The sequence below is a fragment of the Homalodisca vitripennis genome, unplaced genomic scaffold (assembly GCF_021130785.1).
Source record: "Homalodisca vitripennis isolate AUS2020 unplaced genomic scaffold, UT_GWSS_2.1 ScUCBcl_211;HRSCAF=1642, whole genome shotgun sequence".
NCBI classification, from domain to species: Eukaryota; Metazoa; Arthropoda; class Insecta; order Hemiptera; family Cicadellidae; genus Homalodisca; species Homalodisca vitripennis.
In genome coordinates this window covers 101,713-129,301 of record NW_025776331.1, presented here as the reverse complement: position 1 = coordinate 129,301, position 27,589 = coordinate 101,713, and the positions used below count along the sequence as shown (strand labels likewise).

Here is a 27,589-nt window from a genome sequence, read left to right as displayed (position 1 = left end):
GTCATTCCGAACATTTCCCAATGAAAATAAACCATTTAGAAATAAAACTTATGTAATCTACATTTCACAATTTTGGATATGCATAAAACCTGTTTTTGTTGACACACAAATAATTTCCAAATTTCATTTCACTAATTGTAAGTGTTAAAAAACACACTATTATAGTAGATGGCATAGATACTGGTATGTAGAAATGGTATTTAAATCACCATTTGATCAATTCATTGATTTGGTTAATATTACAGAAAATAAAATGAAAACAATGCTACTTCAGGAGTAAAAAGTTCAACTTGGGTATTGATTATGTGATAAGTTTAAAATAATAATTTATTTATGGCATTCGTAAGCAGGACAGAAACTGATCTTTTGATGTAAACTGATCACATCATATGTACAGGTTTTGTATTACAAAAAATGAAATAGTGATGATTCAACAGATTGACTGTTACTAACATGAATACTAATTTTTTATAATTCAATAACACCCTAGTTTTGAATCTTTTTGTTAATAATAGTATTACACTTACTTCAATGTGTTTTAGTACTTCAGGTGTCAATTGTAAATAATCAGGAGGAGGTTAAAAAAATCATTTAACACATTGACTGCTGAAAAAAAAATATTAATACTTTTAGCAGTGCTGAAAATTTATTGTAGTGTGATTACTTACCATAGACGTATAGAAGCCTCAATATGAAGTTTTTCAGCCTCTCAAGTGCATTTGGCTTGGTGGTTGTGACGTCACAAGTGAGCGGTCGGATCCGGCCGCGCAGCACCCGCGCGGGACATGGCGCGCACGACTTTGGCAGTTTTTTGCATACACTGTTTGAAAACGTGTTTTATTTACACTTTTACTATAACTATCACTAAATTTACAAGGCCTTCGGACACGTTCTTCTTTACTTTGGTGCATGGTATTTTTCGTAGCACCCAACTGGGCACAAGGCTGGTTTGCCAGGGCACTGAGCACAAAAATATATTGACTTGGAATTTTTTCTTCCTTCCTCGAGGCATCATACTCTACAGCGGACCCTGATATGACTCCATTAGCATCTCTTTTGTTGGTCTTTGATAGCACATGCGTCGGATTTTTCTCGGGGGGCGGACCGGAACTGCTTGCTGTTTTTTCAGGAAGGAGGGCCCCTACTACTTCAAGGCGAAAGTCATACAAACTAAGATTTGAGTCCTCATTGTCAAAATTATGAAGTTTATATGCATTGACCATTACCATCTGGATAAAGTGTATGAACACTTTCTTGTACCACCTCAATGACTTGTGTTCCATTGGGTAATAAGACATGAGTTGGTCATTTCTGTCTACCCCTTTCATATTTGCATTGTACTGCAATATTGGCAAGGGCTTTTCTCTCTGTACTTGCCTTCTGTTGATCGATTACTGCCATTGTATTTTCAAACTCTGTTGAGAGGTATGCAACAACTCTTCGGTCCTTCCATTTTGCTACCATTACCCCTTCCGCATATGCTGCGATTGTCTCTCCTTTCTTTAGTTTTGCATTCTTCACCTCGTGTGGTAAATATTTTCTATCAAGCCGCAATGTACCAGTGCAGTACGTTTTCTGAGACAGAAGTTCTGATGCCAGAGGAAAACTGTTATAGTAGTTATCCATAAAGAGAGCATGGCCATTGTTTAGTTTTTCCCCTCATTAGATGAAGTACTACTTTTGTCGCATGTCCATGGCCTGATAGCTCACCATCCGAGCCTGTGTAGATTGTCAATCTTACTGCTAATCCATGGGGCTCATATAGAGAATATACCTTGATCCCGTACTTATGACGTTTTCCTTTGATATACTGTTGGAAAACGAGTCTTCCTCTCCAGACGATCATGCCTTCGTCAAGGGAAAGCTTCTCGGCAAGGATAATACAAGGCATCCATCTTGGAATTAAAATAGTCTAACTAACTTTATATAGTCTGTCGTCAGTACTCTTGGCATTGTCTGCAGAATGGAAGCACCTTAGAATAAGCAGAAATCGGTCACGGCTCATCTGCTCTCTTACCACCACACCAAAATTAAAAAATCGGCTTGTTTTCCAGTAGTTCGTTTATCCTATTTTACAACGTACAGTGCCCATGTGAAAAAGAATTCCGATAAATATCTTTAGTTCTTGCACAGTGAGATCTTTGCGCCAGTTGTTGATGCGGGATTTGGGCTGCAGATTTGGTCTAAAAAAATACTTCTCTGGCATATCTATTTGTTTCTTTCACGATGTTCTCCAAAAGAATTGTATCAAACATTAAAAAAAAAAACCAATCTATAGGTTTGTTGTTACCTGGTACAGGAACTTTTAGCCGATTTTCCTCCGTAAAGGGAAACTCACGCAGACCTGCAGTGTTAGGAGACCAAAACTGGGTTTATAGACTCTGGTTTCGTCCTCAGCGTCTGAGTTATCGCTATTTTCACCTGCACTTGTTTCGTCAGTATCATTTCCAAAGTCACTGTTATCAGAATTATTATCAGTGTCAATATTTCTGGAAGTGGATGCCATTCTAACAAAATACCAACACTCAGTCAGGCACAAAATACGAGAAAAATAGTTATACAATGTTGCACAACCTGGCCCGGCTCACGCTCCCCCTCCCTACAGCGCACTGAAAGTCCCGCTAAAACTCCATACAGACCTAACCTAATTGAAGTTTGTTCATTCACACTGTATCTATTTTTATTCACTAATAACTGTACAATAATCACAACACACACAGTCAAAACATACACTAGGATTACACACACATTGATTAAATTTAAAAATGTCCAACGCGAAAACTGTAACTTGTTTGCAGTACTATAATGGCTACGCACCACGCTAACAAAAATTCACCGTCTCTGAGCAAAAGCTGAGCTCGCACTGGCTACAACGAACAGAGTAGTAGAGGAGGTCGGATCCGGCCGCTCCGCACTGGTGCGACGTCTGGCGCGGCCGGATCCGCCCGCGTCGCAGTGAGTGTGTTAATATGAAAATAAACTATTAACATTAATAATCAAACAGTTCAAAACAATAGTCATAAGGATATTTTAGTTTCGACTTCTAGTGAGTCATCTTCTAATGTCAATAAATATTTAAAGCGAGCATTATCCATCTGGAGTCATCGTTGTTTAAAATGTATGAACACAGCACAAAACACAATGAATAAATAAATAAATAACGGAACACATAATATTTGATAGGTCTATCACACACGAATATTCAACATGATACATCGCGACCTTAGTTGGTTTGATGAAGGCATGTGTTAATGTTAATATTCAATTTACAGTTCTAGGCTATAGTAATATGGAAAATAATGAAAATGAATTTATTATTTAGAAAACAGCATATTTCAAAGTAAACTTGTATTGTTAATTCTTTAGTTTTAAGAATGAATTTTGAATGGTGTCTTCTTAGTATGTGGATAAGTATAGTAAAATCATGTACAACTAACTGTAAGGTTGGTAACCGTTGGTAAAGGTTGGTAATTTTTATAGCTGTAATAATTTCTTATTAGTATTTAATCTATTTCAAAACCCTAGTAATATTTACCAGAGTCTTAAAATTGTGAATGGGAATTTAATTTTCACATCTGGTCTATTGAGTGATGTAGGCAGAAGAATTATTGGTCAAGTGGGAATTAAGAGGGGTTGTAGACTGATACCATTTCTGCATCAGACACAATAAGCATATTTCAACAAGTCATCATTAAGTAATATATGGTCTACTCTCACACAGAGCTCTTACTATGATTTCATTATGTTTATCAAACTGAATATTTGTAAGTGTAGGGCCTAGTGAGATAAAAGGGGTTTTACTCGGAATTGGCTTCATTGTTAAGGTCAGTGTCAGAATCACCATTCACACCGTCATTGTCTAATTCACTATTAAAAGAACTGTGAGTCACTGAGTAATGCTATTTTTACAAACAAATTCACAATGTTATTCAAAACACTACTATTTCCATTCCACAGCACTGCATGGTAGGAAGCAAGAAAATGTGCTATCTGTAAACTATAACAGATCCAAAGTGAACTTGTTTTACCATGCACATGCACCAGAAGCTTTCTCTCTCAAAATCTGTGACTATCAAACAATTTTAAGAAAGCAAATGCTCACTAGCATCTCCTGTTTGTGGGCATAAGATCTAAAAAAAGGTTTGTATGGTTCTAAAAATGAACATATTTTTTGTTTTCCTTAATTTAAAGAGAATTTTAGTTTGTTAAGCATGTGATGACAGTACATTGCCATCTGTAGTCATGACAGTAGCAGATTAATCACATATCTGTACCTGCTAGTTTTCTTGTACACCAGCCGTGGGAACAAAATTATCAGTTTTTAATGACCATTCTATGTATATACCTCTTGACTACTCTATTTACACCAACTTCACTGTTTTCTTTTGCTGTTGACTAATCAATCTTAATACAATGGTTTATAACAATGTTGATATTTTATAATAGACGTACTTGTGAGTGTTACTTTAGTTAGCTACTATGAATTTTTCAGTCCTCTGCTAAAGTATTTGTGTACTGTGTGGGACCAGTCAGTTGTTGTTTACCAAAATCCCATGTTTTGGTCATTTTTACCTTGATGGGTCTTGTTTTAAAAATGTATTTTACATCGTAAATTGATAAATTAAATCATGGTTGTGAATAAATTAACATTGTTGATTCTTTTAGTAGTTATGAAAAATTTCAAAATGACAACTGATTTGTTTCATGAGTTTTATTTGTTTCTTTGTAGTTTGATTTTAATCTCAGTAGTCTTGTAATTTGGTGCTGAAAAATTAAATAAAATCAACTTTGCATTAATTTTTCTCTTATTGCTGAGCATTAGCGAAGCCTATCACTTGAGTGTCTGAAAAAATGTTGTTTCTGTCTGTCTGTCTGTCCTCACGATATTTCGAAAACGAACTGACTTACAGATGTAATTTTGCATGAAGCTTTATTTCTATATGAGGAACACTGAGTGCGAGGATGGTGCATGTCACTCCTTTAGATTTGGCTGAGCATTAGCGAATATTTTTACATTGGTCTCATGGTTAACCATGATGGCAACAAGAAAATTGCGGAATAGATAAATTTGTCAACAAACAGTCTAATCGTACGAGATTTTAACTCGTGACATATTTACACAAATGTAAACTCTCTGTATGGTTGTCTGTCTGTCTATCCGCAGGACATCTCGAGAATGAAATGAGCTATAGACTTGAAATTTGGCATGCAACCTTAGTGAAGAAGCCTCTTACAGCATATAGTGTGGCACACTCCTGCCTTGTTTTTATTGTAATCAGTGGCTTTCATAAATAATTAGTTGTGAACTGATGTTTTTGATTTTTCAGCACCATTTTCTATTTTTAATTCTAACTGGACTAATTTTATCACCAACTCAACTTACTTGGTTCTTCTGGGATTTTTATGGTTAGCGTTTTTAATTGATTTGCAGGTTTTCTTTTTTTGTGCGTTTTAAGGCTACAAGGCCATGTTAATCAAATAAAAATATAAAATGTATAGTATAATAATAAACGTTCTAATTTTTATTATTAGTTATGTAATTAATCTTTAATGTTTGCTTTAAAAATTTCATTACAATGGTTGTGTTTTTTATATTATATGGAAATGTTTTAACAGATATTTATAATTAAAACTAAAATAAATATTTTACAATTCAAGGATAGTTTACACCAAATAACATAACAAAATTTGAATTTTTGTTTCTGATTGATATATTCTCAGGTGGGATATTGTTTTTGACCTTAACACTTTCAATTTAATTTTTGGCAAAACTTTATAATAAATTAGTTGAAGTGGGTGGTAAACATTTGTTAGCGTGTTTTGGAAAATCTCTCATCATATAACAAACACAGTAAGTAAAAATTTCAAACACCATTCACTTTAAAAAAGTCTGATATTTTGTGAACCCATTTTAAAATTATCTTGTGTTTCAATGAATTAGTCAAATTTATACAATTAAATTAGAAAATATAACTGTGATATTAAATAATGAAATGAAGAAAACGAAGTTCGGTATGGAAGAAATGTTTTATGGCTGCTGAATCTTATTCTTTTTCAATGTGTCCGCCAATTAATACTAAACAACATTTTCCTGGACATTTGCCATCGTTCAATGATACAAAAAGTGTGTTTTTTTGTATCACTGAAAGATGGCAATTTTCTGGAAAAATCCTATTTCATCCACATCCTGTTTTATTGTCAAAATCAAACTTCAAAAAAAGAATTTATACTAGAGATTTTATGGAAACAGTAGAGGTATGATAAGTTGGTGGACAACACAAAACTAAAGATTGTTAAACAACCTAACTCCCCCCCCCCCCCGTCTTCAATTAGGGAAAAACTGACTGTCATTTGAGATCGTTTTTGATATTTACCCAGCCAACTACTTTATTATAGATGAGCATTGTCAAAAATTATCTTAATGACTAATTAATTATTCTGTAAAAAATCTTAAATATTTACAGTAAATGGGTGAAAACAAAATCAATTATGAAATAAAGTAATTTTATAACTAATAATGTTTAATTTATAACACTGATTTCATTGATGAAATCAACCTTTAACTTTCAATTACACATAACAAAGTTTATGGTGACGATGGGAATATGTTTTTGGACAACTTCCATATAATTTAATTATAATAACTTCTCAGACACACAAACAAATAAGATCACGTACTGTAGTCTATCGGTATAATATATTGGATGGCTTAAGGATTGTAGAATGGATCAGATAAGTTGAGTTGGAAGGTGTGTGTGTATGCCACTAAAAGGATCTGATTCCTCCTCTCCACTTAAAGGCTACTTTGAGGACTGGTGGAGGCCACGGAAAGGTGCGTTTCGTCGTTCCATCTCGCTTCTCTCATTCACTCTCTCTCTATCGCACTTCATTACTCTGTCTTACTTCCTCTGCTTCGGTTCCTCACTGTACACGATGTTGGTGGGGCCACAATTGAGTGTTTTGTGTGGGATATTACAAAAATTTATGAATACCAAAAATAACATCATAAGTTTCAAAAGCAAAACTGTATTGAAGTAACATTCATCTTACAACTGTTGTCATAAAAGTGTTTATAAACTCAAATACTACAAAGATTATCTTAAAAAAAAATCAAAACGTTTTGTATGGATTCTGGAGTTACTTACTAACTGTTTTGTGTTACTGAATTGCAATTGTTGGTGTAATAGGGTTCCTGAATGTTAATGTACTAGCTCTTGGCAAAATATAAAGTTGAAAAAGAATGAATTAAATAACAACTGTGTAACTGTAATGTTATAGAATGACCTTTCTTTCAGTAGACACATTTGTTTTGATGATGTTTCAACGTTCCATGGTATAATTCTTAGTTTGTAACCACTGTGCCACAGTTTGAACCACTGGAAAAAAATTAAAATTTGGATTGTTATTAAAGTCTGAAGTAGCACTGAAATCAAATAACAGAGTGGCATCGTTGTCACCTCAACTGCGCGCTTCACCTTATTCTTCACTTACCTTACAACCATAGAAGGTTTTAATTTGTACACACTTTGGTTGTTAACACGAAATCAATCTCTGTTACTTCAGTGAGAATATAGAACAGTGTTCATCAAACAATTAGGCTTAATATGCTTCCTTGAGTTTCTCTTTTGCTTAACTTTGTTTAAGAAAAGTAATTGAACATTACACTGTAGTTTATATTATACAAAGGAGCAGAAAAGTGGTGGTTAAGAAATATTCTCAATGCTTTAAGATTATTAAATTATTAAATACTTCAAACTTGGTTTCACGGATTTCTAAATTATTGACTGTATATATTTCAGAGTTAGCTATTTTTAATGTTAGAAAGACACAATACTTTTGGAAACACTATTACGGAAATGCAAGTAAAACAAAAATGAATGTTCCAGGATTTAATATAAGTTTGTAAGTCTCATATGTGGTCACAAAGAGTTTTTATGATGATTTTAGCAGTATAGTTTAGTGAACATCTCCTTAAAACTATACCAATAAGTAATAATAATTACTCTGTTAACAAATTTGAGCTGTATCGAAACTTTATTTGGGCTAGTATGTACTTGTTTATCTTAAACAGTCCGCTTGGAATCCATATAAAACTGTTTTGAACCAGAGCAATAAATTATATTTTACTACACATTACTATTGTAATAAAAATATAAAGAAACATATTTTTCAACTAAATATTCTAAAGTTAAAAAAACTTTAAGTTAAAGAAACAAGTTTAAAAGGGGTAGGTTAACTAATTGAAAGTAGAGATAGATTGATTTTGATTTATATTTATTTTGAAATTGATTGTAACAGAAATGTTTAAAATGATGGACTATTGATTTTTTACAGTTATCCTACTCTTCAACTATTTCTATCTTAAAACATGCTAAAAGTTCACTAAATTTATTCAAAATAAATAGTATTGTTACCTAAATTAAAAATTTTTCGTAAAAATCACATTATATCCTTTAAATAACGTTAAAGGAAGTATTGGGTATTAGTTGCATAGCTAATAATTAATTATTTAATATCCGATGATACACACAATAATATTTCCAAGCAGTGAGGAGATATTTTAACACTCCTAACTGGTCTATATGAAAGGTAAGAAAAGAAGTGCTTTGCTGCATAAATAGTAATTTTACTTAACACTGGGCCTTGAGAAATCACTCTCGGCATATGTTAGGAGCTTTCCACCTTCTCTTAGTTTCTTGCATGCATAAATCTGAAATTGATTAATTAATAGAATGTTTTTTAATTAATAGGCATGTTGTGGTTGCATGGCATTTTTGCTTTTAGTTTAATTTACTATTAGTTAACATTTTAATTTAAGTTATTTACTTTAGTAGAAAGATCTCTTGGAATTAATCTTGAACTACTCTCATAGTTTCTTTGTTTAGTTTCTTTTTGTAGCTTAATCTTTATTTTTATAACAGTAAACAAATAGTAGATATTTTAGCCATGTTTCTTAATCTAATTAGAGATATGCAATAAAGACTTATCTTTTTGAAAGTTTTACTTTGCTTCATCTGTATAAATTTTCTCAACATAGAATTTTAAAGTAAAAACTTCTTTATCTCTAACACAATGCTCTATTCCAAAATAAACACTAATGCTTTATTTAATGCATTATTTATAAATAATTCACTATTCTCTATTTTTGTTTGTATTACAATAGCAAATATTTCTATAACATAACAAATATTTACTTGTTGTAGAAGAAATCAATGTCTAAAAATTTGATACTACCATTATGGTTATCATTATAAACCAATAATTATTTTTTAACCAGAAACATGAATTAAATTGAATGTGATGTACTGTAATTATATTACTTTCTTTATAAATATAATTATATATATATATATATATTAATTTTTATATATATATAATTACTAAGTATACACATAAATAAACATACTTTTGTTAAAGAACATTACATTATATGTGAATGTTATACCAATGAAAAGACAACTTTATACTTACAAGTTGCAGTGTTAATTAGTTATAATTACAAGTAAATAAAAGAATTACTTACCTTTTCAATAAAAAAAATTAAAAGTGCTTTTAAATACTTTATTTATGGAAAGTCGTTAAACTATTATTTTTTAATATTTAATAAATGTTTTGGTGTAGTTTTTGATAATGTCCATTAAATGGTCTTATAAATTTGTTACTTTTTTGTAGTAATGTTAAAAGTAATATTATTTAGCATTTTGTGTATGTTTGTTTATGTGAATGCCAACCTAGACTGAGAACTAAAGTTTATTTTTGTCTATCTCATGATCCGAAATATACAAAATTTACTACTATTGCTTTAAATGTTTATTCAAATTGAGAATAAAACCTCAGTGCAATTCTGGTCTTTTAATACAGGCAATATTGTTCATAATAAAAATATGTTGACCTATACAAATTATTTTACTTTTTTATCATTTTACAATAATGCTCTTTATGTAGTTTCTATTTAGATTTCTTACAAAATACATTTGATCTTTTTCTTGAAAGCACTGAATGTAATTTTAAAATATTTTAAATTTTTTAGTAGCCTGCATGTTTTTTTTTCATTCCTAAATTGCTCAATTTTTGGTTATCATTTATGATAAGAAGTTTTGTTTACAAGGCCCAATAAAATGCTTTTAAGCTCGTGCACTGTATTTTTCCAGTTGAGTTTTCTAATATTTTTACTAACAATATTGTCTGTTAAAATGAAAATCAGACCTAGGATTGCACTGAGATGGTAAGTTGGAGAATTTTTCAATTCTTTCAGTTATACAACCAAGAGCATGAAAAAAAGTAAACGTTAGTAAGTTACAAAACATTATAATAATGAATGAATAACAATTGTATTATTCTTCAATATAGTAGCTAACATCTATGCCACTTGTTTTTAACAGAATTAAAGTGTAATATGTGAAATTCAGCTATAATTATTTAAATTGAGTCAGGTAATAGTGAATATACAATATTCTCAAAATGCTGGTACCAAAATACAGCATTTTTATTAAGTAAATTAAATTAATTAATTTGATTTTTGTTAAAATTCTAACGAATTCCAGTAGATAATTTTGTAAACATATCGTAATATAATACTAGTAACTATAACATTCACACATAAATATATGTTTTCGAAACATGTCCAATTTTTCAATACTGAAATATTTTTGTTTGTGATTTTGATGGAAAAAAAATACTTGAGACACAGGCAGTTTGATAGCTTTGCAAACGAAAAGTTGAAAGTTAAATTTTCTCTGTTTGCCTACATGCTAATAATTTCAATTGCAGCTTAGAATGTTCACATGTCCTTCTATATGCTCTATTATATGTGTTTAAGCTTCTATTTTCTCTCCTATTTTGTCTCTTAACGTATTAACGATTGTTTTGTTTTCCTGTGGAGCAGCCCAGGCTTTTGGATATTACGGTAAGTTGTTGATTTCTTCCAGCTCTTTTTCATATTTAGTAATTTATTGCATGTTTGTGTTTTGTTTCCAACGTAAATGTATTGTGTCTAAATTTATTTACTTTTTTATAATTTTTTTAATGATTTTATTGTTTGTTTAGTTAGTAATCTGATGTGCTTAGGCTTCATGTTGATTTTTGTATGTGTTGATTGAATATGACAATTCTTAAAGTTATATTATTTTTATAGTAAAAAATGTAAAGTAATATTTTTTCAAACTTAACAATAACATATTTTATTATTTTAAATATTAGCATGACTGGTGGATGAAGATTGTAAATAAAGTTTATTGAGGTATTAATACACTGGTATGTGTATTTTTAATGCACTGTTAATTAGTTTGTCAAAGTGTAAAAAATACATAATTTTGTATCGTTAATTATACAAACTGTAAGTATAATCCTGCTAACAGGGCTAGGTGGTGAGAATTTAGATTATGTTTTATAGACTGGATTAATTACCATTATTTATGTATGTAACTTATGCTAAGGAAAATAATTATCAGCTATTTATTGTTTGAAAATGTCAAACAAAATGATTCAGCAAACAAATATTTGCTCAAAACAGGACTTAATTATTCTATTTTTAATTTAATTTAAACATTTTAAAGTTATTAGAGTTAATTTGGATGATTGAAATTTGTATTGAGTTCAGTTATATTTTATTTAAATGTTGTGTTGAATTACTTAATTTTAGTAAAAAGTTGTCGTTAATATTAAATAATACAATCATATGTTTGAAACCTTGAGTCATAAACATGAAAAATGACACAGAGATAATATCTTAATGTATGGTGTTTTTACATAAGTAAATAACAAAAATTATAATGTCACTTTTAAAATAAAACACTCTTATATAAGTACAAGTAGCTCTTTGAAGTATTTACATTTTTTAAATTTAAACAGTGATTTTAACTATATATAACATAATCATGGTATTAAAGTATGAAATATCGTTTTAAAACATATAATAATAGTAAAATAAAGCTATTAAGGTGCAGACAAATATTTATCTTAATAGTTATTAATCAATTGAATGGTAAACAAAAAGAAATACCTATATGTCATCTGAAACAAACTACCATTTACAACAAAAGTCTATTAACACAACAAAGATGTATTATATACTGTAAAAAAATTAATGTACTTAGTAACATTTGAAAAATTTTTGTTAAACATTTTTGACTATTTTATCGTCTTAACAATGATTTCTTTAAAATCAACAGAAAATCATCTGATACTGTTTTTTTTCAAACAAAGTACCAAAATCTTATTTATTGTTTAGGTTTTAATTACAATGGAACTACATTTGTGTCAGTTAGTTCCTGTTTTATTTAGATAACTGAACATGGCTGCCAGATTACAGTTTTTGGAGATAATAATAATATTACTATTTTATTTCAGAGTCCGAAAATATATTGCCCAGATCTTTCTTAGTAGCATAGTGAAACACTTGGATAGTGATTTTATGGTTTTTGATTTTTGGTAGAATAAAAAACATTAACAAAAAATATGGAAAATGTGTGAAAATTAATAAAAATATTCCTTTTACTTTATATTCTATCTTGCATTATTTAATTATCTGTGTACTCTTCATATTGTTGATTAAAAATATATACAATCTGAAAAACATGTTTAGAGTTGAGTATCTCTCTTAAAATAATATTACAGTTTAACTGTGAGATAAAAGATATGAAGAATATGAAAGAAATATTTTATTTGGTCAAGACAGTCACCAGTGAAAACTTTTTTTGTTTACAGTATCTTTAAAACTCTTACATGAAAAATCTAGAGGAATATTTTTATTTAATCAAAACAATACATTGTGGTTTACAGTGTTTCAGTGGTAACCTCAGGATTCCAAATCGTTGTACCTTGTACAATTTTAATGGAATAAAGTTGTTTAACTATTGACTAAATGAAAGAAAATACCTTGAATTTAACTTAAAATTGTAACAGTAAATTTTGAAGTAATATTTATATAGACTAAAAAATCTGATTATTACAATCTATCTCTGTCTATCTTTATTAATTCTAACTTTTAAGAGTGCTATATTATATTTATAATTTGGTAAGCTAATTTGTTAAATAATTTAATATTTTCAAACTAATGGTCTCTATTTTGTTTTAATTGGTTAAAAATATTTGAAGAAGGTAATTCAATTTTTTACAACATTGTGTTTGGGGGACATTGTTAGTGAATAATTCCTCATGAAACTTTACATCAAAAGTTTTTTATTTATTCTAACATGCGTATACCATACAATTTTATTCTTAACTTTCTTTAACTGGGTTGTTCTTTATGTTTTTGAAGATTTTCAATTCACATATTTTCTTTGTTCTGGTATTTATAGTCTGTTTTAAAAAGTTATGTAGCAAGGTGTTTTTAACTGGGCTGTTTTAAATGTTTCTTGAAGTCTTCCATGCAAACGTTTCTTGAAATTTAATATGAGAAAAGTGCAATGATTTAAAGCTGAAGTAATTGTTTAATTTTTTTACTCTACTTTTCAGTCTGACAGATGTTAGATTCTTACGAGTTAATTTGTTGTCTTCTAATCACAGTTTTGAAATTAGTAACACAAAAATAGGTTAATAGGTTTGCTGAAGTCAGATTGAATGGTTAAAGGAATATTTAATGATGATTTTCACACATTTAACTACTTTTATCCGGTCCACGTGTTTTTGGATGCCCTGTATTTAGAGTTTTACTAATTCCATTAATTTATAAAATCTTGTAAACACTGTGTTCTCTGGTAGAGTATATATTGCCCCTGTAGAGCTTAGTCGCTAGTAGAGTAGCATCTGTAATTCTGTTGCATGTGATTGATTTTGCGATTAATAACATCCATAACAAAGTTTACTAATAATGCATCACTTGTCACATTTCAGATTGTTTATTCCAATTGCAAGACAAAGTGTCTGAAATGTTTTTGCCGAAAATAGTCATTTCGATTGTATTGTTTTGTACTTCTATGAACCACCAGGTAAAAATGAATTCGTAGCGGTTTGTTTATAATGTCCATCTGAAGTTTTAGTTAGTTCCAAAGTTTATGAATGAATAACAATCCAAATGGTTTGCTAGATACGTAATCTGCACATTAATGGGCAGAAAAATTGTCCTCATTTATTCAATATCAAACAATAAAATATTCACCTAGGAATAATATTTCTATAATCATCTCAAAAAGTAAATCTGATACAGTCTTCAAATTTTTATTTGTAAAAACATTTAATTTTGTTCTGAAGAACGTATGATAAACATGCGATTCTCTTAAAGTATGTTGAATTAAAAGATAGAATTTTCTTAACCTATAAATAAATAAAACACTGTACAAAATTCACATTTTTATCTTCAGCTGTTTTTATTTGAACCTGATAAAAAATTGCCTATATTTCCTACTTTGAATGCCTTCAATTTAATGTGGTGATACAACAAAATTTACACTTTCTCTTGTACTTTAGGAAGCTATATTAAAAGGCTGTGAACGTAATATAAAAAATGTTTGAAACCCAAAATTGATTGCACCATTTTAACTGGTGCGTACATTAAAAAATCTAGGAAGCAGATTTTTATTTTGAAGTTTTACCTGAATTCTCTTGGTTCTGAGGCTTGACCTCTTCCGATAAAATGGGACCGACTTATCGTTAAAGTGGTTGGCTATTGAAGTAATCTTACGTTGATTGACCCATACTAAGGAAACAATTATGAAATGTGACAAGACTATAGAAGCTAATGTTAGTGTACTAACTTGGGATAGCCTACTGGACTAATTTATTAACATCACTGCTGTGGGATAAGTGAGCATTCCATTGTTTTTGTGATTTGCTTTTCACCTTATTGCTAAAATGGGAGTCGGTATATTTGGAAATTTTTACTGTTATGGACCGCATTCGTTTTGCTTATTTTGGAGCTAGCCTGCTGTTATATGAGAATTGCGTCTTTTAACGGTCCTGTTTGTGACAACTTTATTAGTATAAGAATGGATTAAATATTTTTAGCAATTAAATAACTCAATGTTTTTCAGCTTCATTTAGGTATTGAACCAAACAAAACAGTCAAACAATTTTTAAAGCGTTTCCTGTTTTAAAATGCTACTTTTTGGCTTGTGTCTAGTTCTAATTTACTTTTACATATAGTGTTACATTACTTTTGTTGGTTATCAGTGGTGAATATCCATTGGCAGTGTTTTGCTCTAGCTACTCTTCTATGCCAGGTTGTTTCAGTGAGGGTCTAAAACGGAATGTAAACTTATCCCTGAATGACATTTTAGACTATGTTAAGATAGAGAAATGTGTGTGGGTCTCTGCAATGCTTGCAAACGCAAGAACCCTTTGTGTCATCAGAGCTCTCGGGTGATTTTAGTCTGTGCTGAAAAATTGTTTGTGATAATCTTAGCGTACTTTGGGGTTTCTTGGTTTAATCTTGTAATTTTCTCAAAGATTAGAAGGGACTTAGGGATTTTATTTTGAGAGAACAGTAAAATCAATTTACTTTTATTGAAAAACATAATGCTCTGAGATGTTTATAAAATTAATACTTACAATAGGTTCAATATGTTTATTTACTGGTAAGTTATAAAAAATGTTTCTACTCTAGAATGATAAAATTAAATCTATTAATTTATTAAATCAAACTTATCAAAAAAAATTTAAACCTTTTTCTTGGTTTTCGTTTAATGCACAGGTTTTAGTGCAGTCTTATAGGCAATAATGGATTCAAAATAATTTTGTGTGACATAAAATAACTCTCACATCAATTTGTGAGTTCTTCCAATCTACTTTTTAGCAAGACAAGGCAATTTATTATTGATTTACAACACATTTTTGTGTTGTAAAACTATTATCTATTAAAACTATATCTTGCAACTATTTATTAGTAACTAGTAATAATGTGTTAGTGATAGCAGTAGTTTTTTAGTGATTCGTAACAGGTTTTTACAAAAGTGTGGATTTTAATTCTCTGAATATTGTCTTTTCAGTATGTTTGTCTCGCTTAACAATGGTAAATTATAAATGTTCATAACGTTCTTGTTGTATTTTCAAACCATCCCTCTTCATTAATGAAATTCATAGAAAGACATCATTAATTCGCTACACTCTGATGATGCAAAGGGTGAAGGGCAAGGCAGGGGTAGTTTAAGTTGTTGAGTTATCAGATGGTGATTGTTATTTTGGTGTTTGTTCTCTTTCAAGACGAGTACAATCTAAATCCGGGTTTAGAATGGGAAGACGAGTTCACAGGTAGGTCCCAGGCAGATCTGGACTCTTCCTTCTCTCTCTATCCATCTATACACGTGTCCACCAGGCAAACATCATTGTCAATAACCTATTTACTCTATATTTTAAATGATTAGTCTAAAATCACTCCAACCTCATAAAATGTTAAAAATATTTAATATTTATTTAAAAAATAAATAAAATATTATTATATTACCAGGATTCTATGTTAAAGTATAGTTGAACGCAAAAAGATTCCTGAATATTTCTACTAATAAGGGTGTTAGAAATCAGTTCGATTAATTTTTATTTTGTGGATTTAAATGTTCAAGAAGTTACGATATTGCCTAGGAGCCAAGAGCCGATTTGCATTTTATATGCACACGGTCTGATTTTTCCTTGAATTGATAGAGGACTTTTCCCTAAGGAGTTAAATTGATTGCTAGTCACGCTAGTTTTGGTGGAGGTAAATATGGGAGGGTATGAAAAGGGTTAAAACTGTAAAATGATAATCATTTCTCACATTATTTTTTTTCTCTTAGCTTGATACATTTAATACTAACTGTTTGACACATTAATATATCATAGCTGTATCACCATCGGGCAAATAGATAAAGAGATAAATTACCATTTTCCGGGTCTGTATGTGGATTAGCTGATTCCGACCTAAAATTTACTTATGTATCTGTTGGTTGGATTTAAGTGTGTCAAGACTAGATAAAGTATGATTTGAGAAAAAAGTATCATTTGATATTTTATATGCTTTGATACTCTCCCATTTTGACCTCCAAGAACACTAGTGCACCTGAATCGATTTCTTTCTTAAGAAAATATCTCATCCATTCCAAGAAAATCAGGTTGTGCTTATATGTTGTAAGTTGAGTCTCGACTATTGGACAATTACTGTGACTCATTATTAGTCAGCTGGTCTTCGTTGATGCTCTGGCAGAATTACTAAGGTGTGAAATAACATCAAAATTAATAACAGACTGTAACTTTAAAGGACTGGATTTTTAAAGGAATTTTATGAACAGTAAATGATGTTTTTGATATTTAGAATATCCCATAAGAGATTCTTATTCGGATTCGGAAACACCTCATATTATGATCTATTTTCCGCCCCTTTTAACTGTTGATAGTAGATTGAGCTCTCAAATGGAGGAACACGGTTTATCATCTGTCTAAACTAGTATTTTTGGAATAGTAAAATAAAACAGCTTGAGCCAAGGATATCATCCATAAATTAATGATAATAGCCATTGATGTAAGTTGTCGTAAATAATTAAATTTTTTCATTCCCATTTGACTCAATAAATGTGCAATCAGTTTTCACAGAGCTTTAAACTAATATGTTATAATCAGGCGAGAAGAACTCAGGCCTGCTGGAAAGGTCACATATGTTGTGAGGGTTGGCAAGCTGCTCATGTTGATTTCAGCTCCATTTCATCTTCTGCTTTGTGCAGCATCTGAAATCTGACGCTGTCACAGACCTTACTCCTGGAATCGTCCACGTCCGTCTGAAAGAGTCCAAAATAAGTCAGTGATGAAGTAGCTCAAAATTAACTCTTTACATTGTTTTAACATCAGACACCTAGACTACAAAATGAAATGTAATCTAGATGAATACGGTAGGTGTTTTCACTGTCTCATTAGGTGCACAATTGAGTGCACTGTGATGTTTGTGCACCTGATGAGATATGAGAACATCTCTTCATCTAGATTACACTTTGTTTTGTAGTCTAGGTGTTTCTGATGTCGAAAAGTTGCAGAGTTTGTTTTAAACTTCTTTGTCACAGAAGTTTTTGGATACCTTCACATGGTTATGGACTCCACATTCCAGGAGCTAAGTCTGTGACAGTATCAGATTTCAGATGCTGCACTAAGCAGAAGATGAAATGGAGTTGAACTCAACATTCACCCCCAAGTAGCTCTGAGCGAAAGGGATAACAAGTAATGTCACTCGCTAAGTGTTAAATATCTTGCAAAAAATCAGGACGAGAGCTGTTGACTTTATTAAATTACTATTGAATTTTTAAATTTTTATTCACCCATGATTAGTCTTAATACTATTATCTTTGACTGTCTTGTTACGGTGATCGAGCAAGCGTGGGTTAGTAATATATAACACATTGGGATTCATCTATTCAATTGCTTGGTCAATGAGCTGTACAATCAACTGTTGCGGTGCCGTCAACTGTGGGTTATCCACAGTAAAATACTGACCAACAGTTTTATGCGTATTGCTTTTGCATTACCCTATATATTTAGCCATAGATAAAACAGTGTACATAGCTATTATGTTGTAAATCATAATGCATCTTGTTGAAAGTTTGTTGAACATATAATAAAAAATATATTCAGCAATAAGCCTCGTTATAAGTTATGGCACAAACCCAGATAATAGCTGTAATTCTCTACAATCTTGTACATAATGACTACCGTAACATGAACGTTGAGTAGGCTACTATTCTGTTTATGTAGTGATTTATATAACATAGATATGGGAAAAAATAATTAAATTATTTAAAAATTAAAATTTAATTGCAAGTTGTGAGATGTCCAGCAGAATTAAATCTCATGTATACAGCTTATAAGAAAAAAAAACAAAAATCCTTCTTATAAAAGATAAATTTGAAAATAGATTTTATTGTCATTGTATAATTAATGCTCTTAAATATAAATTCAAGAGTGAAATCAATTTGTGAATGCTTTAATGATAGTTTTTATTTTGCATATTCACAATGTTATTACATTTTGATATTTAATACCAATTACTTATACTAGTCTCCTAATAATATATTTAATACGAATTATAATAAGTTTTGCATCCTTATAATACATTCTAAATAATTATATGTTTAATATACTTTTGCATTTTTTATCGAAAATATTAGTGATCTTTGCCTGGTGTACACTATTAAAATTTAAGGAATATAATTTACATTGAATACCTGATACTATTAAGGTTGATATATTTAGATAACATTTTAAGTATGCAATTTGTTATAAACTTTATATTTATCATGAATACAATTTTCACAGTTATTGTATTATAAATTGTAACTATACATTGAGTCTACAAATAAAACTTATATATCAATTTACACGTCATTGAAAACATAAGCATGTTTCTAATTTTGATTTGAAATTTTTTATGAAAATAACTTGTTTCTCAGTGATTATTCTAATTTGAATAAAAAAATCCAGTTATAAAGAATTTATATATATTTAATTGGGAAAATCAGGAATATAAACATATATACTGTTTGTTCAGCCAATTTCACGTCTAGATAATTCAGACCAATTTCGTTTTAATACCTAGTTTAAGTTGAATGCATCAAAGTCATTTTTAAGATAAGTACATAGTGTTTCAGACTATGATAGGAAGTACATTAGGTTTCCTTGCTTATTTAGATGCTTACACTGGCCTTCCAAACACTTGTAAATTCTGACAGTGCATTAAAAAGTTTACGTATTCTTCTCTATATTGCATGATTGATTATAATTTTGTTTTTCTGAGTCAGTGTCTCACATATTTAAACGCCAGTCATGTGTATATGTAAAACCAGAGTTAGTGTTTTTAGGGTCTTAAATGAATCAAAATTAAAAGAAACAGGAAAGTCAGTATTCAGTATTCACAATCAAAACATTTCCACAACACTTTTTTTCTTCATGAGCTTATAAGCTTATATAGGTTTCTCAACTTTTAGTATTAAGTATTTTATTTGTATTCTAACTAATATATCAGTCATGTGTTCCTTTTTACTGTAACTAATTGAACAAAGTAATATACACTTAAATTCCCACTTTTCCCAAAATCTCTTATCTCAAAGTGGTATCAGCATGGGATTGTATAATCTGAGTGATATTATTTTTGAAAATTCGTTATAAAGTGAAAATATGTAACAGATAAGTGTAAACTAACCTGTGTTCAGCACCAATACTGTATGGATTTTGTTTTGCACTAATAAATAAATTAACTATATATATATATATATATATATTAGGTTTTGAATTTTGGTAACATATATCCTGTAACAGTATTACATACAATATACAAAGTGAGAGCTTAAATTAACTATATATATATTAGGTTTTGGATTTCGGTAACATATATCCTGTAACAGTATTACATACAATATACAAAGTGAGAGCTTGTAAGTGGGCAACTTTATCTTATTTTTGGAACTGCTCATTTATATAGACAAACATCAATGTACAAGGGCTGTTTGGAAAGTAGCCGATATTCAACGTATCAAATATTCAATGTCGTCTGATATTTAACATATCCAATATTCAAAGAGTACTACTTGTATCTATGGCAGCTACTGTTATCAGATTCAGCATGCACTATCTTTGTACCCTCATGCTTGCAGAATAGCTCTCATACATATGTTTAATAAGTCGGCTGTCAAGTCAGTGTTCAGTACACATGATTCTAAATCCTTCATCAGATTTTCTTCCTAAATAATTAAGGAATGTGAAGATAGGAAATTTGCGTCAAGTTTGTTCCAAACTTGGAAAAATGTGTGCAGGGACGACTTAAATGCTTTAGCAAGCCTTTTAGAGGGAAGCTATATCCTCGACAACCATGAACCTTTTTCAAAATGGCCATGATTCTATTGATAGTGATCAGCATTCTGATCAGCCTTTATCAACACAAACCCCCCAAAAACTGCTAATGAGTGTGGTTACCGATCAAAGTGAACAGTCACTTGACGGTTTGATGATTGGAGTAAAATTAAGACATACCAAACACTGTCGTTGTTGAAATTCTGTCCAAGAATTTGGATTTGAAAAAGTGGTTGTGAAATTTGCATGAAAATTGCTCATCGGAGATGAAAAGGAGCGGTGCTTTTAAATTACGCATTACTAGTAAGAAACCATGAACATTGGACCTTAATTTAAAAAAAAAGTGATCACCGGTGATTGGCCATGGGTTTACGGCTACGATCCCAAAACAAAGGCCAATCATCATCCTGAATCAAACCTAGATAGAACCCTTTATCCGAAAAAAGCCTGGCAAGTTCGGAGAAAATCAGTTGTCATGATGACGTTATTTTTTTACTACAAAGACATAGTCCACTATGAATATGCTGCACTAACACAAGGAGTACACTTTGGAAGTTTTGAGACATCTCAGGAATGTGGTGCGGTGAAAATGTCCTGAATGTAGGGCCAGTGGAAACTGGATGTTTCACCATGAAAATGTATTGACTCATTCCTCTCACATGGTTCATGAGTTTTTGGCCAAGTGCTACATCCTCCATACAGTCTTTATGGTACCATGTAACCTCTGAGTGTTCTCGATATTGAAATTCCTGCTCTTAGGAACCAGATTTCAGACAGTCAAAGAGGTCAAACTGAATCCGGCAGCGGAACAGATGGCGGTCACGGAGGGGGACTTTACAACTTGTTTCTCAAAGTGGGAAGATCGTTTGAATAAGTATATAATGCCCAATAGAAACTACTTTGAAGGAGACTAAAGTTTGGCTGTGATTAAATATCGGGTACCTTCTGGCAGCCCTTGTATATATATATAGCATTGAAAAATTCCAATGAAGGTACAGTTTTTCAGGTATAAATTCAAAAAATAAGAATATTACAGTTAATAACTCTGGAATAGCACAGACCAGATAATGGACGTTGTTATTGACTTGTCCAGTATGTGGTCTTTGGACATTTTGTATGTTTTGTGATGTAATCATTAAAATGTGGTTTAATAATATCAATCCTGTTTTTGTAGTGGAATTGTTATACCACCAAACACATAACTTTGGTACAAATAAAAAAACAAACTAATTTTGTTCAACATTTCTTAGTTAAAATGAAGTGAGTACAAAATTAATAGAAGTTCTTACCTCATATGAATATGAGTTCTTTAGTTTTTTCTGAATAACAATATCATAATATGATGTACTTGTTAAACACTGGAAAGTAAATTCTGTTTTCGATGGTCTCTAAAGACTTTAGTCAGTTCTAAGATTAAGATAATTCAAAATATAAAATAATTTTTTTATATTTAATAAATAAAAATAATTACTTGATGTATATATTTATATACTTTGTGTAATTTTCTAGTTTTTATCTATAATAGTTTGAAAGATACCCTTTATAACTAATTAAAAACAGAGCTTTCTTTAATATAATTTATCCATTAAAATGTTGTTAATTATTATTTGATTTAAACCATAAAATTGAAACTTTACACTTGTTATTATTAAAAAAAATTTTCTAGGAGTAAGATATATGCCATTATAATAGTTAAAAGAACAACTTGCTCTTATAATTTGCCCACAAGATCTATCAGAAATATATCTTTTCCTGGTTTATTTCTGTAGGTTTCCCATAGGGATAGCGTATGTTCACATTGCATTCCATTATAAGTTGAGTCCTAGGAATATCCTGTTTTTTTGAGTTATTCAAACCGATTACGGTTTAAACTCTTTATACCTCCTTTGTGGCTTTTAGGAGATAGAGTGAGGTCTTTGTCTTGAACGTGACCACTTTGATCTGTGCCAACCTTTTCTATGTAACAAGCTGTCTATTTAACCCAACAATTTCAATGATATGGTAACTAATTTTGATAACTGATTATGTTAATGAGTATAAAACTGTTGACTGTTTTGTCATTTTTGGATTCAACAAATTTATGAAACTTAGTCCCCTTTATCATCAACAATGGCATGAAATACTAATTTTTTCTAGGCAATTAAGAAGTCTTGCCTGCTTTTAGAGCGCTAAAGATTTTTATGAGCCAAAAAATTACAAGAGTAGGAATCTGGACACTACAATAAACAAAATTAAAAATTGCAAAAGTGTTTACAAGCCAAATTATATTATCATATTTTAAAATATATATTGAATTAATAAATTTAAAATGAGAACAAAAGATGATGATGTCATAATATTTTTTTCTTTTTACTCTTGCTTTTGTATTTTTTTTTGAATGTTAAGTGATTTATGCATTACAACATACTTGGGAAATTTATAAATAAAATATATGACAAACATTGATAAACATATATGAATTACATTGGTTAGACATAGAACTTTCCTTACGTTTAAATTAATTGACTTATTACGTGTTAAGTTTGGTATCCACAATTAGTTTTTAATGTTAAACTGTATTTTTATATTGAATTTGGCTATTGTAAAATATTGAAACATAGCAGTTGGTAATAAAGCATTTAATTTTTTTGAATTTTGACAGTGAAAAAATATATTTATTGTCATTTGTCTTGAACACTTTTTACATTGTCATTGTTCAACATATTGTAACAACAATTATCTCAAGAATTAATATTTAATAATATTAAGTAGAAGAACAATTTCTCAGTATAAGATTATTTTTTTATTTTTGTTTATAAGGTTGTGTTCTTAGTAATGATTTAAAAGTAGTACACACTGGTAAAACTGTGAGATTACCGCAAATCTAGTTGGTAGTTGTTTTAAAATGCAAATCAATTTTACCTACTTGTACTATAGGACTAGGTTAGACTACGTATGTATAGGACTATGTTAGGAGGGGTTGGGAGGGGGTAGGCTACTTATTCACCCACAGTTCTGACGTATGACTCGCCGCAAGCCGAGGACGAGGAGGGGTCGCTGCCGGCATTTGGAGGGGTTCCACAGCAAGCTGCCACCCGGGATCCTGCCTCATGGTCTGCCGCAGGTGAAGGAGATGGAGCCGGCCGTCACGCACGTCGAGCAGGAGGCCAAGAAAGAACCACCCAAGGCTGGTGAGTAATCATTACAATTCTCAGTTTTCTAAGTTCTATTAAAATTTTATTATTAAAGAAGATTTCGATGTTTAAATCTAGGATCTTTTAGAATCTCGTTGTACTTATTTTTTCACTTCAACTATCTGAAAACTGTTTTCTCTGTAAGGTAAATTTAATTTTGAGGTAAAACTCCCATTTTTCACCAGTTTACTCTGGAAAAAATGTCTTTCAATTTTATAAGACTCATTAAGATGTTTTGTTTCTTAAAACTAAAGGAGAGATTAATGTTATAGAAACAAACATGTTGTATTAATTTTAAAGTAGTTTTAGCTTTTTTATATACATATATTGAAAAGAGAAAAGTTTTATAAAAACTGTATATAGCAAAACTTTTGACATTTTGAACTGAAATAAGACTAATTTTGTTTTGAATTTACTTTTTTTATGTACCTTAATGTTGTAGTATGGCTATGATATTTAAATGTTGTTGTTGGTGTTCAACGCCTTCATCCCTTTCCACACAGGTTCATTTTTCAAAATTACCAGCTAAAATTGCCAAGGCAATTAACGTCTAGGCAGGGTTTTGAACAACCTCTTATAATATTATTTATTTTCAAACTTATCTTAATCATTCTTTTACTTTTTTTCCTATAAGAAATGCTCTATTAAAAGAAATAGTTTTTATTATTAGTAAATTAATATGATATAAAAATAATAAGATATCTATAATAAAGGAAGATATGTTATTTCAAAATTTGCATGACAACAAGAGTTTGTAACTTATAACTTATGAGACTTTTGTACCACATGTAACAGTGTTAGACCATAATTTTGTCTGTGACAGTGAGGGAGCTCAGTGAGGAAGAGAAACTGATGATCGTACTGTCGGAGGAGTTTCAACGATTTGTGTACCACACGGCACCGATAGTGGAGCGGGCCCTGGCCGAGGATGTGGACATCTACAAGGACTATACTGGAGGCGCAGACAGAGAGGACACTGGGTCAGTTGAGTTTAAGTTCTTTGAAATTACAAGGCTTGTTTCTTTTTCAATTCCAGTCTTGCTTCTAAGCAAACAAGAGAGAAGTGAAAGCCAATTCTGTACATTTGGCCAGTGTGTACCACTTCTTCCTGTCAAAGAGAGGAACACAGAACTGCATCTTCCAAATACAAATACAAAATCACTTTATTTTCAAATACATTAAGTATTGAAATGGTGTCAGGTAATTTAAACAAAAACAAAATTGTTTAAGTAATGGTTTATCGTTTTCTTTCATGGAACTCAGCCACTGAGTAGAATGGATTGCTGATTAACCAATCAATAAGGGCATTCTTCAGTCTTCCTCTGGAGAGATATCTTATTTCCTCTTGCAGTAGGTTATGCAGCTTCATGCCAATGTTCTTCTCATATTGGAAAAGTTGGTGAGCTGGAAGGTGTTATCTTTTGCTATATCGGGTGTTGTAGTCATGAAGATCTCTACCTTGTGTCAAAGATTGTCCAACATCATACATTAAAACTTCTTTTTTGTAGGTGTTTACTACAGTCATGATCTTCAGACTTGTAAATGCTTCTCTACATCTTTCCTTAAGCCTAGCCCTGACAAGGCTCTTATAACCCTATTTTGCAACGCCAATACTCTCTGGAGATTACTTGCTGAGATTCCACCCCACACCACTAGTCCATATCTAAGGTTTGTTTCCAACAATGAAGTAATTTTTGCAGTAGGTTTATTAGTAATTGATTTTATTTGGTTTATCACATACAGTGAAGAATTAAGTTTATGCAGGAGATTGTCAATATGCTATGACCAGGAGAGGCTCTCATTAACAATCACTCCCAGAAACTTTACTCAGAGTTTTCTGTCCACTTCAGAATATGCTGGGATCTCTTTGCATCTTCTCCCGAAAGCTAGTTGGTTTGTCTTCTCTGGGTTAACTACAAGGTATTTTCAGTGGTAATATTGATAGGCCATGTTTAATGCTGTGTTTTGCATCTTCTCCCGAAAGCTAGTTGGTTTGTCTTCTCTGGGTTAACTACAAGGTCACTTGAGTGGTAATATTGATAGGCCATGTTTAATGCTGTGTTACATTTAACATCAAGATTATCTGTCTTTTTTCCCATTCAAGAGTAAGGTGGTGTCATCTGCATGGATTAAAGTTGTGCAGAAAGTTTCATGGTATTCAGGTAAGTCATTTTTGAATAGTATAAATAATACTAGTCCCAATAATGACCCCTGAGGTACTCCTCGCTTTACGGATAGAGATCTTGATCTGGTAACTTCAGTAGCCCCATTTCTTGTTAGTTTTATCTCTACAATTGGTTTCCAGTTTTCTAGATAGCTTTTGAACCACATTTTAGTCGTGTCTTTGATTCTTAACTTTTCTAACTTGTACAGTGTGAGATCATGTTTCAGGCAGTCAAAAGCTTTGCTTAAATCTAGGAAAATGGTTGTTACAAGTTTCACTTCTTCAAGGTTGTCAAGCACAGTCAGCTAAGTTTATCAAGGCTGTAGTGGTAGATTTTCCTTTAATGAATCTGTGTTGCTTGTCTGTTAAGTGATAGCCCTCACAGTGGCCCAAAAGTTTTTTTAGTACTACTTTCTCTAAAACTTTAGAGAAGGTTGATATGATTGAAATCAGTCTTTAATTATTCACTTCTGTTTTACTGCCGTTTTTATTTATTGGGGTCACTTTTGCCAGTTTTAATGCTGAGGGAAATTGACGTCGACTGAGGGATTTGTTAATTATATTTGTGGGAGATGTAAGAGAATCACTGTAGTGCTTTAACAATCTTGAAGTTTGCTTTAACATGTAAAATACACTTATATTGGGAGCCACTTCACATAGACTGTAGTCAGTCAGTCATTTTTCCATTGTGTTAGTGCTTCCATGCTTGACATTCTTGTTAAGCGAGAATTGTGAAATCTTATACTTTTCTCTAGTATAAGGATAGCACCTCTGAATACCATTGCTGAATGAGTTGAGGGTATGGGGAAAATTTGAGACATCGCAGTATACAGGAATGATGTTGAATATTTGTAGAAGGGTACGGACCTCTGATGTCCGTAATAAAAACAGGTAAGGTAAGTCAAGCGTTTTGATCAGGTTGTCTGAGGCAGACAACTTACAATAATTAAGTTTTCTATGGAATTGCCTGAAGTTCTAATGTCTTTCATGTATACCATTGTGTGATAGTATACGTTGTCTCCTTAGAGCAACCAGTACAGAGTTATGCTCTCGTCTAACTTACATTACACGGCAGCACTATGCCAGTGTGATACAAGACCTTTTAAACATTTCAAACGTCCATCCACCATGTAGTTTAGACGTAGTATTTAGTGAAAATCATCTTCTTCGAAAATAGAAGAGATTGTTAACCACTCAATGCTTTGCTTGGCAACAAAGAATTTTCCGCTATGCTGGTGCGTTTTCCCATGTGAGGAGGATGATAGTGCAATTCTTGAGGTCTGCACACAAGCTCTGTTCTTATGCCGAATTGAATGCCATGTGTTATATAATATGTATATTGTTTACAACTGTAGGTTGTCTTTTATTGTAATTTTTATTTTGTGTGTTTTTATTATGGTTGTTTTTTCTGTTTTCAACGATTTGGAAAATTCTATATTTTGCTTTCTATATATACTTCTTTTTAAAAATATCTTTAAAAAATTCAGTTTTAATTTGTATACTTAATTTGTAGCTTTAG

At 31.0% G+C, this 27,589-nt stretch overlaps 1 pseudogene; it reads left to right on the top strand.

Annotated features, from left to right (window-relative positions):
- Nucleotides 1-27,589, top strand: part of LOC124370470 — a 68,663-nt pseudogene that overhangs the window by 15,259 nt on the left and 25,815 nt on the right.